We start from the raw sequence: 16416 nt of genomic DNA, 5'->3' as shown, positions 1-16416 counted from the left end.
TTTTTTTGTATGCAGATCAGATGATTTATATAAAATCTTACAGTCTGATTATGACTTAAGATTTGATTTCTTGTTTTAATCATAAGAAAGAGTTTTCACTTTATTCCTTTAGCTGCAAAAGGCAGAGTGACCTCAGATAGATGCATAATTAATGGTCCGTTAAAGAAAAAGGAAGGGGTTAGCAATAAAATATGGATACAGAAATTTAGTTTAGTGTTTGCATTGAGTGTGTAAACTAATTTACAAAACATTTAAGACTGTTGTAAGGAGTTAAGTAAAAATTAGTTTTGGCTTAAACTTTATTTCTGTACAGTGGCCAGCAGATGGCGCAAGTTTGGGTTCTCCAAGACATTTTTTGATAAATGACTTTAATTCTCACCAGATTTGTAAGTATTTTTTATTAATTTGCCATGTAATTTATTTTAAAAAGCATAATGGTAATTTTGCAGCCTAACATGATAAAACCTCACGAGTTTTGACAGTAAAAACAGTGAAATTAAAGCTTTAAAACAAGAGTCAACAAACCAACAATGGGAGTTAATTTGTCATTCCATCAGTTTATTTTATGCAGTCCATAAATAAGCTGCAGTAGAACCTACTGATATAATTACCAGATGAAGAGTGGAGGTGTAAAAATACCATCACAAGCTGTATCAAGTTGGTTGGAGGACCCAGAAATAAATGATTTGTGTGCTTAAGTACACTTTGTTGTGTAACTGGGCTAAAACTGTGCTTTGATTTTTGTCAAATTGCTATTGAAAATAACATCTGTTTCCAGGTTTTTACCACTTGAGTTTCTCTGTGAGAAGGCCAAAAAAAAATAGGGAGCGATATTTATATATTTTATCAGTACTTTTATAAGAACAATAGTGCCAGTCATGGTCACAGACCTGGCTGAAACCAGAAAATACTGAGTCATTCTATCTGGAGTGAAAATGATCTCAATTATAATTGTTACAACAAATTTGTTGAAAAGATGCATCATTATTTCACTGTTATTTTACACGGCGGCCAACTCGATTAGTTCAGGCTTCAAAGGTGGCTCGGAGAGCGGGTCATTTCTGAAGTCCTCACAGAATTATAGTGTGAAAGAGACTGAAGATAAAGGCTCTACAAAATAAACAGGGCTGCAGTAATACCCCTTTGGTTTTATTTCTTTGCTGCTGACTTACAATATTAAATTTATTTGCATTTTTTAGATTGTCATAATTCTACAAAAACACTTTAAGTTATTAAAGTTAAATGGGGAAAACTACTTGTTTAAAGCGATTCTAAAGGCTATAATACTGAAAAGTGGTGCTTGCAGATGTATTCCCACCCACCCCTCCAAAGCTTTGTGCAGTTACATATCTTTTGCAGGACTTGCAGTAGCAACTCTCTTCTGGTACATCTCCACAATCTTGGTCCATTTTTCATGATCAAGCTCCTCCGGCTCCTTCAAGGTGAGTGGGTGCTGCTTGGGTAAAGCAATCTTGTAATCAATCAGAGATTCTCAGTCGGACTGAGGTCTGGTCCTTGACCGAGCCATTCTGGTTCTCTTCAAACCACCGGAGGGGCTGCTTCAGCTGGGTTTAGGCTCATTGTCCTGCAGGAAGGTGAACCTCCGTCCTCTTAAATCTCTGAAACGGCCATTCTGAGCCGTTAATTTTTCCTTCAACTCTGACCAGTGTCCCAGTCCTTGCTAAAGAAAAACATCCCCGCAGCATGAAGATACCACCACCGTGCTTCAAGGCCTCGTTCTTCCAAGAAGCCCAGCTCTGTGAGTGGTGCTATAAGCTGAACTGAGCTGGGATGACAGGGTGAGAGACGAGGCCCTCCCATGTAGAGCTGCTCGGCTCCATCAGAGTTATCTTTAGCCTCTTGGTTGTTTCTCTGGTCAATGCCTTTCTTCGTGAGTTTTTGTGGAAGACCCTTTTTGGGCAGGTTTGCTGTGGTGTCTCAATCTTATCATTCACTAATAACAGATTTAATGGTTAGATTTTTAGAGTTTGGGATATTATAAGCCAACCCTGATCACAACTTGTGTGGAGAGCTCCTTGGTCTTCCTGTTTCCTGCTCGTACCACACGGAGGTGTTGAACTGGTGAGGATTCTGGAGGATATCAGAACAGGTGTGTATATTCTGAGATCATCTCACACTTTTTGATTGCCCACAGGTGGATCTAACTTAAACAATTATGTGGCTTCTGAAGGTAATGGTTGGGGCTTTAAAGCAGTGGGGTGAATTATTTAAACCCATTTATTTTACATGTTTAACTTTATTAATTTAAAGCATTTTGTGTAGATTATAATCAAATTAAAAATCCAATTAAATTCTGGGTTGTAATGTGATAAAATAGAAAGACCAAACAGGGTGAATACTTTTGTAATCCACTGTAAAATAAAGCAGCTCTACAGGATAAGAAAGAAGCAACTACGCCTGTACTCATCAAATTTACCCTGAAATAGTTTGTACTCAAGCAGGGATAGCTCCGGGCTCATGTCTCCCACTGCTTCTCTAACTTTTTAAACACTTTGCAAATATCAATTGTCATTTAATTTGTATTGATTTCAATAAATAAAACACTCAAAGAGAGGCTCAAGAGGCTTAAAGGGTCAAACTTTTTAAGTTCAGCAAATATTAAACATTATCGTGAGAGTATTGTTAGTCAGCTTGTTGGTGCTTAAAGTGTAGTCACTAAGTTTAATTGCATGCAATTTCCCAGAATTATAAAATTTTTAGTTGAGTCAGAGACAATCAATGAGCCTTGACGTCAGCAAACTGACAACCCTGAGAGCTCTGGCGAGTTTGGTCTCGCGTAAAAACAAACAAAAAAAGCAACGGGGGTGAGAGACGAGGGTCAAATTGTTCTCACCAGTGAAGGAGGAAGTGGAAGGGCAGCTTCCTTTCTGTGCAACGCCGTGCACTATGGGAGCAAGATGGGAGTCGACGCACACACAATGGAGAAGGAGGTGGGAGGAGGGGTAGACAGGAGGCATTAACAGAGGAAGGATGTAAGTGCCATGTGTGACTGGATTTAAGGACCTGGAAGAGAGATATTGTAGTTTAGGATGAGTGTTTTAGAGTTCACATGACATTGGAGACTCTTAAAAGTGTGTTTTGTTTTTTGGGGTGTTGTTGGTTGAAGCATTTTCCCACAGCTGAACACACCCTCTGAATAATACAAGATGTGAGCTCACAAACAAATATCTACTCAGGATTATTCATTTTGATTTTCTCAGATTTTTTGTTTTGCTGTGAAATTATTGATTACTGGTTTGATTACTACTATTAATATAAGTTTTTATCAATAATATTAATGAGGAGATATTTTCATTTGGTCTCATATGTCCTAAAACAATGTTGTACATATGTAACTTGAGTGAATAACTGTGTTTCTTACTCCTATTCTTTCTTTGTCAAATATTAATATTTATTTTAAAAAGGACCTAATTTACTGTCGCATAAAAAATGTATTGGGCTAGAATCCACAACTTTATTTGTCACTGCATCAACTTGGTCAAGCACAAAGGACGAAACTTAAAAACTAATTTCACAAAAGGAAAAAGTTACTTAACAACCCCCTCCCCTCAAACACACACAAAGTAAGACAAAAACACACACACAGTAAGACAAAAACACAATCATAAAGTAAATTAAAGCCTATTATATATAATAGCTTTATAGTAATAAAAAGTCATGATTTAAGCTATAAAACTTAATTGAACCTTAACTCCAAACACTGAAGTGAACATTTAAGGTCAAAACCTTAACTATGTAATGGAAATATAGGACCCAGATCTAAAAAATACTTTTTCTTTGACTATTATAGTCTTATAGGCCTAGAAATATCAGTTCTGGATATTCTGGTTATAGCAGTACTTGTACAAGCTAGAACTTGTACTTTTTACTTAAACCTGATTCATAATAAATGAGCCAGATGTTTTAATATTGGTCTAATCCTAGCAGGTTTCAGAAAGTAAATTTTTGCAAAAACAAAGATTTCTGAGGACCTTAATCACCCAAAAAGCTACAAAATCCTGTTTTAAAAATGATCTAAAGTTAGTTTTATCTTCTCGCATTTAGTCACATTTGTTCAGGGTCTTGGCCCTCGGGGTTCAGGGTACCTGTCCCTGCAGTCAATGAGCGAGAGGACGAGGACACCCTGGACATGTCTCCAGTCTTAAGGGTCAGCAAACACAAAACAGAAAACTATAGACACACATTTACACGCATAGTCGATTTAATTTCTCCAATAAACCTAACATTGATGTTTATGATCTGTGAGAGACTCCCCTCTGCAAGTTTTCTAGCATGGCCCTCATTGTTTTTTTTTATTATGTTACTTTTATTATTTTGTTTTGGTCAGAAAGTGTGCAAACAGCCGCCTTTAACAATGCGTAGCTGTGAGAGCTAAAAAATAAAAATACAGTTGTTACTTGAAATCTTTGTCACACCCTAACATGTACACACTCTGAGGGTAAAACATTTCATATAAAATCCAACAATGCAGCAGCTTCACAAGGAGTGTGCAGGCATAAATCTGTTAAATTCATATTTATCAAATTTATTGCTTTGCTCTCTGACTAAATAGTCTCTTTTTTTCGCTAGATTTTGTGGAAGGAGTCCCTTAAAGCAAAGGCAAGAAGGCAACAAGTAGGTTCAACTAGTCTGAATTAAAATTGTAGGACAGCTTGTAAGTGAAAACATGTTGACAGGACAGAAGGAAAGCATCTGCAGGCAGCAGTGGGTTTCTGTAGAGCAGCAGCAACAAGTTACTGAACAACAGAATCATTCTTTCATTAGTCCAAAAGATAAATCTTGTAGGTAGTCAGATAATTAGTCAAATGACCTAAAATCCATATGGATGAGCAGTGAGGTTAAAATAAACCCATTAAGATATCATTTCAGAGAACCTAAAACCTTCTAAAGCTCTGAGTGAAGAATGCACTGTCAGGTGTGCAACACTGAATGACTCTTTTCTTTTAAATCTTGATTTTAAGATGTGAGTGAAAGTTTTTAGCCGACTCTAGAGCAGCACACTTACCCCGAGAATCAGAAAACTAAAAGTAGATGAAACCAGTGCGCATTTTCAGATCAATGTGTCTGAAAAGTGCAGCATATTATAAAAACCCTGTTTTCTGCACATGTTGCTGAAGGCAGGAAGAGCTGCCTGAAAGGCTGGAGGTAGTTTTCAAAGGAGGTACCACCCTCTGTCTTTATCAGGGGAACACATGGCCAGACACAGAATAATTTCATGCCTCCAGGTCTGTGAAGTCAACCAGCCGCCCAACACAATGTTATCTACTGATAGTGGGGTCGGCACACACGCTCAGCCATCCACCGCCAAACACCCGGAGCAGTTTCTCACATATATTCACTGGGTTATTTAATATCATTTCCTTGAAATAAATCAGCCACTTTAACAATGACCAGTGCAGTTAGGAAGTAGTAAAATAAGGCAGCAGTAAAGTTTGTTAGACGAACATCTAGATCTAAAACTGCCCCTTTGATCATCTTCTTCTTTGTCACCAAACTTAAGGTTCAGAAATAAAAACCAGAACTTTAATACTAAATCATAAGGAAAGTAAAAAAATATTTTGAATGGCTGCATTTAAAATAAAATTTGAAATAAAAACTTAAACTGTATGAGGTCAGTAGTTGTGACGGCAAAACCAGAGTAAGAATGCATGCTCAAACAAAAATAAAATCAAATACTGTCAGTATTGCAGCTTTTTGTCATGATTGGTATATTACAGGGACCCACAGTGCAGATGACTTTAAACTTTTAATAAAAGGAATAGCTGATTAGGCAGCGAGGCCAAATTGCATACAGAGCAAAACGTCCAGGAAAGCATAAAATAACTGGGAGCTGGAAAAACCTCACTGCTGAACAGGAGGCTCTGATAATAAGCTGGATAACATGTGGAGTATATATATATATATATATATATATATATATATATATATATATGCAGGGGAAAGTGAGAACAGACTGGCTGATGGTTTAACACAGTGGTGTCAAATCCTAGTCTTAGAGAGCCACTATCCTGCATGTTTTAGTTGTTTCTCTGCTTTGACACACCTGATTTGAATGACTGAGTGATCAACAGACTTCTGCAGAACTTGAAGACCTAAAACATGCAGGACAGCGGCCCTCCAGGACCAGGATTGGACACCAGTAACAGATGAAGGAATGTGCACGGTGCAGAGGAACCAGGGGAGCTGAGGAAAACAATGGCTAATGACACAGGGAGGAAACAAAGTGAAGCGAAACATGGTGAAGGCAGGAAAATATTTATGACTTAACAACAAATAACAAGGAATAACTCAAAATAAGCACAAAACCCCCTTAAATCATCCACTTTTAACTGAGCTGACATTCACTGATTTAGTCACAAGAGCCAATTTAGAGGAAAGAAAGTAACTGTGATCAAATAATACATCATACTCATATTTTAACCAAGCGTGGTTACTTTGTCACAAACTTTTAATTATTACAAATGGCAGATAAAGCCCTTAATGTGTCTAAAAACTTGTCTACCTTAAAAAAATGGTTTGACAAAGCAACTATGCACATCAGCAACTAATCTTCAATCCATGCAGTCACAAAACTCAACAGAAAAGGCTGTTTTCTGAAGTGAAGCTTTGATAGATGATAATAATGTAATGATGTGATAGAGGTGGTTAGTTTAAAGTGTCGCTGTGACTGCTTCATCACACATAGTAAAGCTCTTAATATATACCTCCCAGAGAAGAAGGGCTTCTGGAAAGCAAAGAATGACTTTTAATGAATTTATTTGTCAAATAAGATCTGAAAATGCCTATTTTTTATTATTATTTACTAAATTTGAAACTATTCCAATGCAAAGTCCAGCAAGGACAAAGAATCCTTGCTGAAAGTCTAAATGTCCTCTTTGTTCACCCCTAGCTTGTGATTACTTGCCTCACTTCTGCTGGACCACACGAACAATGCTGCTCTTTCACTCAGTTTGTTTTTAGGCATGTGTTGGGAGGCACACATACACCCCCTTGTCTGTCTTCAGTCTTCATACAAACAAAAAGTCAATCTGGTGTTACACACACACACACACACACACACACGTCTGTCCTCATGCTGGAGTTAGGTGGTTGTCCTGGGTGAGGAGGGGGTCCTGCAGATATCCCTCTTCCTGCGTTTGTTACGCCGCTCGATCTCCACGGCGGCACGCTGGGATGCTGTGTAGCGCCACACTGATGGCGGTGGGTGGAAAATATGGCCTTAAGAATCCATGTTTACCTTTGGTCCCTCCATATCTTGATAACCTTGTTCTGGGTAGGGTGCGGGAGGAACTGGCGAGGTCTACAACACGAGATTTGTTTGCTTTCATTCAACATTCAATAATCTGATGAAAACTCCTGGAATAAAAACAGTGATAAACAGTTTTAAGCCTCACTGATATTGAACATTTGCAGTCACGAGGCGCCTTTTAGGGGAGACATTTTGACTTCATTGTCAGCATATGAGCCACTATCAACAGACAAATAAGCTAAAATCAGCTGATAATGTTGCAACGGAGTTATATTTTTTGGCTGACCTCAAATTATAACAATGTCTGTGTGTGTATGTTTTATTTAACCACTGTGAGGTTGGATTTAGATGGAATAAAACAATTCAAATTCATGTAATGTTGTTTTTTTTTAGCATAAATCTTGCACCTTTTAGTAAATCTATGGAGCTTTTCCTCTGCAGTTACTTTGTTTATTAATAACTTTTAATGTAAATGTCTCTAAAATTTTAAATAAACTTGAATGACAATTTTAAATACTGCATTTGGTTTGGCAAACATCCATGCCATATGTGTGAATTTAAAAAGACAAATTTTTTGTGGCCTTTTATGTCTGCTAGAAACCACAGTAATATAAATCTCATAAATTAATTTTTAATGTTTTATCAAACAAAAAGAATCACAGTTTAATGTGAAGTTGTGGACGGCTGTAGCTGCCCTTTTTGTGTCTATTTTAATATGTTAATATAATATAATATATATATATAATATAATATGTTCAGGAAGCAAATGTTTTAATTTGGTTAAATTAAGATGAAGGAACTGCAGGTGATAAAATGGAAAGTCCATTTTTTCAAGACGTGAACTTTACATTTGATCATTTCTAAAACTACTTTTTTCAGTGATGCATTAAAGGCAGTGGTGGGAAATATGTTTTTTTTCCCAAACAGAAACAGATATAGATACAAAGAAGTTACCACTGCTAAAAGTTAAAACACCATGGTTCAACAGAGGTTTGACTCTGTCATCCAGCCTACAGTAATGAAGAGAAGAGTGGGATTGATCCTGTTCTCTTTTATTAACAAAAGGTGTTTGTCTGCAACCACACTTCAGGGTCAGTTCATCTGATTTATGCTCTAACTGCATTTCAAAGCTTACAGTATGCTGCCAGAGGTCCTGGGTTCGTACACAGTGGCTCCAGCAGTGATTTGACTCAGGCCTCAACAGGCACACATTAAATCCACTCCTTCACAGGTGCAGCCAGTTGTCAGTCAGGCCCAGACTGGTCAAGTACCACCGTTTGACCGGTGAGCATGCAGAGGGGCGGCACGCAGCTCAACGCTGAGCTTTATTCCCTGAAACACAAGAATAAACACTTCACCCATCGAGGCTTCAGTGAATCATCAGAAATACTTCCAGTAAGGGGCAACATTTCAGGAACAGACATCAGTTGGTTTCTAATCCGGTGGAGACTTTCATGACCTAAGTTTAAAATATATTTTATCTGCCTCAGTGCCTGCCCGTCCTCCACCTGCTCTTTTAGAGCTTTGTCGTTCTTTGATGAGCAAACAACACAGTTAATTACTTCTTGCCTGTAACCATGTGTTATTTTCTCTGGACTGGTTCACAGATTACCTGCAGCAGGTTCATATTATCCCTATAAAGAGCTGATTTACTTTCTTTGAGCCTAGTTGTCTCACTCATAAAGTATGCTTCACAAGTCTAAAAATGTTCTGCTTTAACAAGGCCGTCTCTTAGTCAAGTTCTTTATTATACAAACGACAGTGATTACTTCAATCATTAAAATGTAAAACATTCAGAATAAAGTTTACATTATTCTACATTTCTTTAAAAAAGCCACACTGATATAAGAAGATATCAGAAAAAAGCCTTGCATCCACATTCAGTTGTTTTCTCCCTGTTGTTAGGATTTGGGTTTTTGTATTTGGTTTATGTTTCAGTTTGAGTTTATTGTTTATTTTATTCAGCTATCTTGTTAGTGTGATTCTTGTTCCTAGTGTCTTTGTTCCCTGTGCCTCAGCCATCATTCACTTCTCCTCAGTCTGTCTCTTGTCTGCCTGCCACGCCCATCTACACCTGCCCCAAGCCTTGCAATCATCTCACCTATGCCCACTTCCCCTAATTGCTTCCTGTTTTTAAAACCCGGTCATCTCCTCCACTTAGTGCTGGTTCATTTGTCTATTTTCCCTGCTATCTGGTTCTGCTTGTCTCTTGTCCATGTCCGTTCAGTTTTTTGTATTTAGTTTTCTTCTCGCTGCCACGTCAGCCTTTGTTTTTGATTATCTTTTATTTTTAATAAATTAGTTTATTTTTCATCGTGAGTCTGCGCTCTGGGTTCGCCTCCTTTACCCTGCACCATGATACCTGTACTGTTTTAGCTTTTATTACAGCTCTTATAGGCTCCTAAGTTTAGGTTTAAGTGTTGGATTAATTTAATTATTTTGTTCTGTTCTGCTTTGTCATCTTCGCTCCCTGTTTTTATTTGTGGCGTCAGTCCCTTGTCTGTTTTGTTTTCCTGTTTCCTTGTCACGCCGCCCCTTAGACTTGTAATCAGCACAGCTGTTCCTCGTGCTCAATCACCTCTCTGTGTATTTAAAGTCGCAGTTTTCTGTTTGTTTGGTTTCTGAAGTACCCTTTTTCCTGAAGTAGGCTGTGCAAAACAATGAGAGAATAAATGGCTTTAGGGAAGCATCAAGAGACAACGCAAAGAGGCAGTTTTCTTAATAACAAAACTGGACAAATTTTATTTAAAACCTTAATTTAAACATGTGAGTAACATAAAACATGTAATACATAAATGCGCATATATACTGTATTAAATGACAGGCATGAATTGCAAGGCCGGTCAGAGTTAGCCATGATATCTTGAACTCTTAGTTTCCTTTGCTATTTTTATCTCCATAAACATTTCTCTTCTTTCTGGTTAAAGGCACAGTTGTTCAGAGAAAGTATTCAGCCGCTCAGATCCCTGATTAGGCCATGACATAGGACGGAAGAAATGAAGAGCGTCGACTAACAAGAGAATAAACTGTGGGCATGACACAACCGAAGGAAATCACTGTGTAATGGAGCAGTCTGGTACTTTTGTGAGTAACGATTTCTGCTTTCTCCTCGTCTATGTTAACAGAAAGACATATTTATGCCGATGGTAAATGAAGGTTCTGTTTGCAACTCTTCAAACACTTCTTATAAAAACTGAGAAGCATTATTTGATTACTTGCTGCCTCTTATTTCAAATGGTATTAATTCATTATGGGTTATATTTCTTAAAGAGACAATTCAGATCTTTTGAAGTGGGGTTCTGTGGAAAGGTTATGAGGAGTTCATATCTTACCTGTTGTAGATAGCTCTCTGAATGACCTCAGTTTGGAGAAAAGGAGCTTAATTCGAGCAAAGTCCGTCTTAAAACAACTCTAACCTCAAAAATGTATTTGTGACATTGATGATAAGGTCGAAATAACTTGTTTAATGTTTTATTAAATTCTATATTCTAGGCATATTTCTTTAAAACATGCTTCAAAGTATAAGTTGACAAGATAAGGATTAAATCGCTGACATAAACCAATTAGTGAAAAAGCCCTTTACCTCCAGCTTCTGAGCCAAAGCCATGACCTTTGACCTGAGCAGTGTATGTGTGCCCTAACCGCACAGTTACATCCATGTGAATGCACACTGGCCTTTAGCAAGGAGGAATTAAACCCTAAAAAAAAAAAAAAGAAAAATCCTATTTAATGTGACATCGCTCTACGAGCAGACAGTAGATCTAAGAGCAGACAAATGGGAAACGGGACAGAAGAGGACGATCTGTTTCAGTTTTATCTGTGACTCTTTTGTTGAGGCAGCGGTTTCAGATCAGGATTCTCCACAGACGAAGAGACGAACAAAGCAGGTACAGTTTCAGCTAAAATCTCATGACTGCTTCCTCTGCGTAGTCTCAAGGCTGATTTTAACAGTCGTTACCTCTCCGGCCGAAGTGGCTCTGTTTGCACGAGCGTCAGTATGTTTTACAGCTCGAAGATCCGTCCAGACAGCACAAGTGTAAACCTAAAGCGCCACGCAGTAAACAGAAGGACCCTGGAAGTTTACTCCGAGCGGAATTGCCATTGATCTCAGAAAACAATTCCACTTCCCTTCCTTGGGCTGGCTTCCCAGCAAAAAATAGAGCAGCAGGGATGTAAGAAGAAAGGGGGAGTTGGGAGAGGAAGAGGAGGAGAGAGGAGGGAGGTCCGTGGGTGAGGGTGTGGGGGGGTGAAACACTCTCTTGTGATGCTATTCTTCTCGTGTGGGACAAATAACTCGGTGTTGGGATACAACGCTCTCAGATGCCACCACCAGCTCCCTGAGGTTTCCACGAAGGCGGCAGTCCCACTAACGCACTGCGCTCTTCTTCCTTACGCTTGTCTGATGCGGACAGGACTTAACCTGATCAAAGACACGCAGAGAAACAGGTGAGCTTGACTCTGGCTGAGGTGGGAATCCAGATGTTTGCGTGAATGTTTTAAGCGACAGAAGGAAACTCTTGACAGCTGACAGGTAGATGAAGATGTTGAAGGTCAGGTTTGGATGGAGCAGGAGGCCTGCTGCCAATCCTTCGCAGGTACTCTCACTCATCCCATGATTATTCTTTTATCTTTTTCTTCCTCGTAACTCAGAAAAGACAAAAATATTCAACCACAATGCAGCACTGAGGGAAACATGTAGAGCGTCCAGCAGTGTGGATCCACAGACGACTGAGGAATTACTTCAGTGCTGAAAGAAAATTTGATTTTTGTTCTGTTCTACTTCCTGGAAGTACCTGTTGCTCATTAAAAAACTAAAAAATTCTGCTGTTTTAGTAAGAAAAAGGAAACAATAGACCCTTAAGTAAATAAAAACATACCTGTTTGAGTTTTCAGTCTGTCAGATAAGAAAGGACTGGAAATGTTTTTTCCTAAAACCATCAGTCAACAAGCTACTAAAACAACAGACATACAGTGAGTTCAGTGGTAATTATGCTTGGCATGCATCTGTAAAACTTCAAAAGCTGCAGCTCATAAAATAAAAACTACTCACTTTATTTAAAACTTAACAGAAAAAAAGAAACATTGAATTTAAAGTGAACAAAAGTTCTGACAATTTCTCATTTGTTTTCTTTCGTGCAAATATTTGTGGTGTTTAAACACCATTTCTATAATTACTAACATCCTCATTTTTATTGAGTAATACAAATCTCAGAACTGTGAAATAAAGACTTATTGCTTTGTTTTAATAGAATATAATAAAGTGTTGGAGGGAACATTCAGACCCTTTCCTTGACCAAACCACATATTTATTGATATTTCACTACAAAAAGCAGCTGGTGTCACGAGAGGCATTCAATGACTTGTGTGTGTTAAGATGTTATCCTTAAATGTGCTGAAAATATCAGAAATAAAAGTACTTATTGTACAGTAAAATATTAGATCCCAGTGTTTTGTCACAGCATGTTATGGAGAAATGTTTCTGCTCTATGAGGTTGGTGCCATTTTATTTAAATCACTTTATATTCTGGTCATTTGAAGTTAGTTTAGCTAAACTAACATGTTCAAGGTTTTATATGAGGATCTTTTCTGTAAAAGTTTTTAAAAGCTTAGAGAAACCACAATGAGAAACGTTCAAGTATTTCTAAACCAACAAAACAGAACCACTGCCTTGGAGATGCTCTTTAAAGAGACTTTAAAAAAAATAACATCTTAGTTCAAAAACAGTTACAACAATTGAAAATAGATTTTATTTGTACATTTACTTGTAACTAAAGCTTCCACACAAATGTAACTGCATGCATCTTTTTTTATTTTGGTGAACTAAAAGTCAAAAAGTTTCAGACAACAAAAAGACTCAAAGGACAAGTTCTGAAGTAAATATTCTCAGTGATGTGCATTCTGCAAGTGGTTAAAAAAATAATATTAATAACCTGCACGCCAAAACTAAAGGTTGGTATTATAGCTGGTATATGACTCCTGTCTTTGAGTACATTTATTTTTAATAATAATAATAACGAATTATTAATGAACATCAGATTTACATTTTATGTAAATCTAGATAACACTGTTGTCTCAGTGAGGACCCACATTAATCTGATGATAAAATAACTTTTTTATGAATTGACACTGACGCTATTAGGAAACTCAAATCTAGTTGGTGTTGTTAGAACAGCATAAACACCAACTTCTCAAAACTTTTTCACAATGAATCACTAAATCTGCAAAAAAATAGCAACAAGCAAAAAAAAAGATGAATGTTTATCACTGACTACCAGAATGCTGTTCATGCATAAAACTAAATCAAATCAAAGCGTATATGAAAATGTGCCATGGCTCTAAAGCTTTGGACCGGAGTGAGTTCGTCTGAATTCGCCCTGATGAAACACCTTGTAGCTCTAAATGTTCCAGTGGATTGTCATCCACAGCCAAACAATAGCTCATAACAGGAGTGTGGCTGTGTGTACAGTGGAGGGCAGACGAACAGCCGTACGGCCATGTAAGGTAGCGGCGTGTTGGCCTGCTGCTTTCTGTGACTGATGCACGGCAGCCCAGAGCCACGCTGCTCTGCTGGGCAGCGACAGGTGACTCACATTCACTGGACCCAGTCTCCCCCTCATCCTGCAGGAGGTCACACGATCCCCGGTGCAGCTAAACTTAAACACGCTCATTGTTGAGGATAATCCCTCCTGTGGGGGACGTTCGGCACCCAGGCTGCCCAGCATCCAAACAGCTGCTGCACTTCTGAGGCCGAGCGTTGAGCTTCAAATAGGACTTTGAAACTTACAGAAAAATCAAGCAGGCTTGGGTTTTTTTAATTAATACCTGCATCCCTCAAAAGGGGAAAGGAACCATCACAAGGATAAATATTTCACCCTTGGTTTGGGCTTTTTTTTTTGTTGATAAAACAATGAAGCTTGTAGGGTTCAGAGAGCCGTGGTTGTCACACTAAACGATCGCTGAGCTTTATTTGTGAAGCGTCTTGTTCTTTTTTTATGTGCTTATTCTGTTTTATGAGATAGAGTAAATTAATGACATGATGTAATCAAATGATGAACATCCTTTAAAGGCCATCTTTTCTGCAGTTTTTATTCTTGTTTGTTTCACACAAGCACACAAACATTAGAACGGAAAAGCTGCATTTAAAAACTTTTAATTGACATTTATCATTTTAGTCAGACTCCCCAGTGTGAGTGTGATTTTTTTTTCTAAATTTGCCATTCTAGATTATGCATCTCAGAAACTACAGGTGTTTTTCAAAGAAATAAGAAAGCTTTAATAATGTTTCAAATAATGTGAAATTTTAAAACATTGTGCAAACTTTTTGCCTCTATACCTGCACATTTTCTTATACACACTGCCTCCACTGATGATAATATAAACATGTCCTGATAGAAATGTATACCAAACCATCTAATTGCCTTTGTGTGGATGAGATACCTGCCCCTGTTCTTTCCTCTGCGTTGACACTCTGCTTCAGGGCTGCCAGCTTGTGTTAAAGGACCCAAACCTATCAGATAGGAAGCATGTTTGCTTTGAGTCGTGTAAACATGCGGTAAATCTGCTCATTGTGTTACAAAAATTGACATCCACAGCTCCTGGCCTCAACCCTCACAGATTCCCAAACCAGAGTTTTGCCCTCTGAGGCAAAACTGAGGCAAGTCCAACAGACTGGAGTATTTATTCTGCCGCAGGGCTGAGGAAACATGGTATTTATCCTGTTGTGTCACATGAGCAGCCATTAAGTTCAGTAATGTAGCTGCTTCTTCTCTCATCGTGTCTCTTTGCTGCATTACTGGTCTATGGCAGGCTGTTGTGACATATAATCAAACCGCCTCACTCTAGTTCTAGTTAGTTTTTTAGTCCACAGTAATACCTTTCCTCCTAGTCCATATAACGTTATTTTACTCGTAAGAATTAAAATTAAAGATGCCTAACACTTATTATTTAAGGTCTGCACAACTGAGACCATTTTAAGAAGAACGATCTAAAAACCCTTAAAAGGTTTAAGTGGCTCTTTTAACATTTAGTGTATGTGTGTTGTGGATACATAATTAAATTCTTCCCTTTCCATAATCAACATTTCAGATATCACAAACATTCTTCTTCCTAGGACAAAAACATCACTTTTTTCCAATCATTGCCGTATCTTCTTGTCTAGATTGAACACTGTGAACATCTGAAACTCACATTTTAGAAATCTAACCGTTATATTTTAACCTGCTTCATGTTAAAATGACGCTCCTAACAGATCCAACGTCCTTACGAATGGACTCCTATTAAAAATAGTTATTTTTTGTATAATGGCACAGTATTTAAAAAAATTGACATGTACTTTTGTCATCATTTTCATGTTTTTGCATTAAATCATCTCTAATGGTCAATCTTCACATCCATCTGAAGTTTTAAGAATAGTTATCTACTGAAAAGTATTAAAAAGAGTTTGGGATTTGTGGTCACACAGTTGATTTATTTTAAAATTTATGTCAGATATTTAAAATGAAACTTCTGATCCATAACAGAGGGGTGGTAGATAACTAGAATATGAGTTTCTACAAGTAAGAATACAATTTCATATTTCCACTGCCAGCAGCACAGGTAAATAAGACAACCAGGGGTGTGCTTTAAAAAAAAAAAAAGTTTCACGTGAACTTCTGTAACATCTACCCCCTCTCACTCCTGGATGTTTTAATGCTTTGTTCCTTCTGCTGTAGACGGAAATTATATTGTTTGAGATTGTTTCCTCTGAGAGCAGGAGTAGTTGGCCAAAGGACAGAGACTTTTACTTCTTTCCAGTCACTCTAAAGTCCACTTCAGCTGCCTAAGCTTCACTTCTCAACGCTACGTATGAATGCTCTGTACTTTATTCCTTTTGGCGTCAGCAGTAATGAGTTAAATTTAATAAATTATGTTTGAAATTCTCTTTTTTTTGTGCTTGTCCAGTTATGCACACAACATAAGTTTCTAAAACATTTAAAATGTGGGACAATACAGGTGCTGGTCATAAAATTAGAATATCATGAAAAAGTAGATTGATTTCAGTAATTCTATTTAAAAAGTGAAACTTGTATATTATATTCATACATTACATACAAACTCATATATTTCAAATGTTTATTTCGTTTAATTTTGATGATTACAAATGACAA

The 16416-nt window shown here is 37.6% G+C and overlaps 1 protein-coding gene across 2 annotated transcripts in view; it reads left to right on the top strand.

The window, feature by feature from the left end:
- Nucleotides 1-9892: 9892 nt before the first annotated feature.
- gja5a (gap junction protein, alpha 5a) overlaps nucleotides 9893-16416 on the top strand; it is a 12814-nt gene continuing 6290 nt past the window's right edge. The window contains exons 1-2 of one of the 2 annotated variants that reach the window (XM_025007299.2): nucleotides 9893-10036; nucleotides 10198-10354. The gene's annotated coding sequence lies outside the window, so the exon portion shown is untranslated. Of the gene's footprint in view, nucleotides 10037-10197; nucleotides 10355-11505; nucleotides 11717-16416 lie in introns of those variants that run through there. The other variant, XM_017422663.3, reaches the window with a different exon arrangement.

Source organism: Kryptolebias marmoratus, linkage group LG6 (assembly GCF_001649575.2).
Source record: "Kryptolebias marmoratus isolate JLee-2015 linkage group LG6, ASM164957v2, whole genome shotgun sequence".
Taxonomy (NCBI): domain Eukaryota; kingdom Metazoa; phylum Chordata; class Actinopteri; order Cyprinodontiformes; family Rivulidae; genus Kryptolebias; species Kryptolebias marmoratus.
This window is presented reverse-complemented; position numbering and strand designations above follow the sequence as displayed.